Here is a 3,379-nt window from a genome sequence, read left to right on the forward strand (position 1 = left end):
CAAGGAAGCTCACACTTAGAAAAAAAACCCAATCTATTAAAGGAGCTGTTAGTAAACCTGTCCATCCACCCCTACAGAGAGAGAGACAATATCTTTATTATTCTGATCAGGAAACAAATCTATCTTCTGACTCAGAGAGAGGTATCATTTTTATCATCCTGTACTATCTCCAAGGATAGAAGGAAACTAGCTTCATTATCCTGGAGAATAAACAAACCTTCTCCCTGCCTGGAGAAGATCTGCAAATCTCTTTGAACAAAACTATCAATGCTTTTTGCTCAGAAGACATCCAGATATGCCAGGATTATCTCTCAGCATTACCTTTTAGTATGTTTTGCTTTGATGACTCAGAAGTTAGCCTGGGTGTTAGGACAACTCAAGCTTGTCTTCTTGCATTGACTCCAGAAGGTAAATCTTTCTATTTAATACTTTGTATAATCATGAACTCAGGCTTCAGACTTTTTAAGTAATGCATCCTGTACCTCAGGCAGAATCTTGCATGTAGCCTCAATGTATAAAAAAAGATGAAAGCAGAGGAGATGAGGTGAAGCTGTCATGAGCTGGGACTTCTCCTCAGCCCCTTTCCCTTTATCTCCCTGCATTGTATTCTGGATCAACTTGGCCTCTGAGCAACCTCAAAAGCTCATATCCCTCAAAATACAGTTGAAAACCATCACTGTACTAAAAGAGTGATTGCTGTTTTATAATTGCTAGCCCTCCTCAGCAGGTTGGTGGGTTATCGTGCAGTGAGAAAAGGGGTTAGGGTATGAGTAAGTAACAAACAGTTCTTCCTGGCAGCAGTGGAGGGGAAAGCTGGTGGTTTTAGTCACTAAGTCATGGAGGAAAATAGTTTAGTTTCTGTTACAGGAAACATGTCCAAGCGTGTCCGTAAAGGATAGTGGTCATCTCTGTACCCTTTTACTTACTTATTTGTGCATTTATTTTTTTCAGCAAGAATATCATATTGATATTGATAACCTACTAAACACCAGACATAGAGTTAGTGTACAAAAGTGAATAAGACATGATGCCACTGAAAGGAGGGATAAATAGAAGCAAGTATCACATCAGTAAAAACTAAATTTTTACAATGACAACATTACATACATGTGCCGTACAAGGGTATGATGTGTTTCTATGACATCTTCTGCTAGTTGACTCTTTCTGCCTGAGACAGTCATCAGAATATGTGCAGCAATTCCTTGTGTTGGAGAAGATGGAAAGCCTTGAGGGACACTTTTTATTTTATTTTATTTATTTATTTATTTATTTATTTATTTATTTATTTATTTTTGGCTGTGAAACGAGGCACGTAGGATCTTAGTTCCCAGATCAGGGATTGAACCTGTGCCACCTTTAGTGGAAGCGCAGAGTCTTAACCAATGGACCACCAGGGAAGTCCCAGAGGGACACTTTTTAAAATGTACTTGCTTTCCCACTCTGAGGCTTAGCTGGCCACAGGCCGGGGGCTGAGGTTCCTTTCTTCCAAGCCAGTGATTCTGGTTCTTGGATAAGGTGTTGAGGAACACTAAGAGCAGTGGGGACTGTGACCTCAGGACTTTATCTGCAGGAAGAAAACAGTCCAAATATGAGACTGATTCACGTGGGTACCCACAAGAGCCAGCTGGCCCGCATACAGATGGACAGTGTGGTGGCAATGCTGAAAGCCTTATACCCAGGCCTGCAGTTTGAAATCATTGCTGTGTCCACCACAGGGGACAAGATTCTTGACACGGCTCTCTCTAAGATTGGAGAGTTACCAAGGAGCTGGAACACGCACTGGAGAGGAATGAAGTGGACCTGGTCGTTCACTCCCTGAAGGACCTGCCCACGGTGCTTCCTCCTGGCTCACCATTGGAGCCATTTGCAAGCAGGAGAGCCCCTCTGATGCTGTTGTCTTTCACCCAAATTTTGTTGGGCAGACCCTAGAAACCTTGCCAGGGAAGAGCGTGGTGGGAACTAGCTCCCTGCGGAGAGCGGCCCCAGCTGCAGAGAAAGTTCCCACATCTGGGGTTCAAGAGTATTCGGGGAAACCTCAACACAAGGCTTTGGAAGTTGGATGAGCTGCAGGAGTTCAGTGTCATCATCCTGGCTGCAGCTGGCCTGCAGGGCATGGGCTGGCAGAACCAGGTGGGACAGATCCTGCACCCTGAGGAGTGCAGGTTGGGGGCTCTAGGAGTGGAAGTTCAAGCCAAGGACCAGGACATCTTGGATCTGGTGGGTGTGTTGCATGATCCTGAGACTCTGCTTCACTGCACTGCTGAACAGGCCTTCCTGAGGCACCTGGAAGAGCAGAGCATACAACTGTGAAGGATGGGCAACTCTACCTGACTGGAGGAGTCTGGAGTCTGAATGGCACAGGTAAGTAACATGCAAGAGACCATGCAGGCCACCATCCATGTCCCTGCCCAGCATGAAGATGGCCTTGAGGATGATCCACAGCTGGTGGGCATCCCTGCCCGGAACATTCCACAACAAGCCCAGCTGGCTGCTGAGAGCCTGGGCATCAGCCTGGCCACCTTGCTGCTGAACAAAGGAGCCAAGAACATCTTGGATGTTGCACAGCAGCTCAGTGATGCCCACTAACTGGTCTGTGGGGCACAGGTGCCTGGGTTGCTGGTGCCCAGTGCCTACATCCCAACCCTCAGTGCCCCATTCCCATTGCTACCTGGGGGGTGATTACCCAGGGGATTGAACTGCAGGAGCAGAGACTTCCAGAGACTTGTCTCACCTTGGGTCCTTGGTGATGGCTTGTCTCCTCAGTAGGTGGGGGCTTAGCCTCTAGAGAAAAATATCTAACAAGCCACAGCCTTTGAATGTAACCAACTCTACTAATAAACCAGATCTGAAGGTGAAAAAAAAAAGTCTACTTTCTTTGAAGGCACTGAATCTTATAAACTCTAAATATTCTCATAATTCTTAAATATTTGTGACCAACTAACCAAATTGTGCATCAGAAAGGCTTTTTCCTATAAATAACATCCAGCTGCTTTTCTAACAGGATAATCACACATAAACTAAGCAGAGAATGACGTCTCCTTAGGGAAGGGCCTAGAAGCTTAAAATTGATAATATGTACCTTTTATCAAAAGTGACGATGATCTCCACTAAATGTTCTAGTTATATTAAATCATTTAGTTTAGTTCTCATAATTACTTAATGAGTTAAGTACTGTCTTACTTTTGAAGTGAGAAAAGGGAGAGTCAGGGCTGCTAGGTGATTGCCCAACATGCTACAGGAAGTACGGGCAGGTCTGTCCAATCCCGTTCCCAGGTTCCTCAGAGCCCTGTGCTGTGCTTGAAGAGCAGGAAGCCACTGCCAGCTCCACTGTACCCAAGTCATCCTTTTAGCTTTCATCATAAAGGGAAATTCATGTCTT

At 45.2% G+C, this 3,379-nt stretch overlaps 1 pseudogene; it reads left to right on the forward strand.

Moving 5' to 3' along the window:
• Positions 1–552: 552 nt before the first annotated feature.
• Positions 553–2,648, forward strand: LOC111170398 (porphobilinogen deaminase pseudogene; annotated as a pseudogene).
• The last annotated feature ends 731 nt before the right edge of the window (positions 2,649–3,379 follow it).

The sequence above is a fragment of the Delphinapterus leucas genome, chromosome 12 (assembly GCF_059928025.1).
Source record: "Delphinapterus leucas isolate spDelLeu-1000000601 "Yukka" chromosome 12, BTC_Dleu_Yukka2, whole genome shotgun sequence".
NCBI classification, from domain to species: domain Eukaryota; kingdom Metazoa; phylum Chordata; class Mammalia; order Artiodactyla; family Monodontidae; genus Delphinapterus; species Delphinapterus leucas.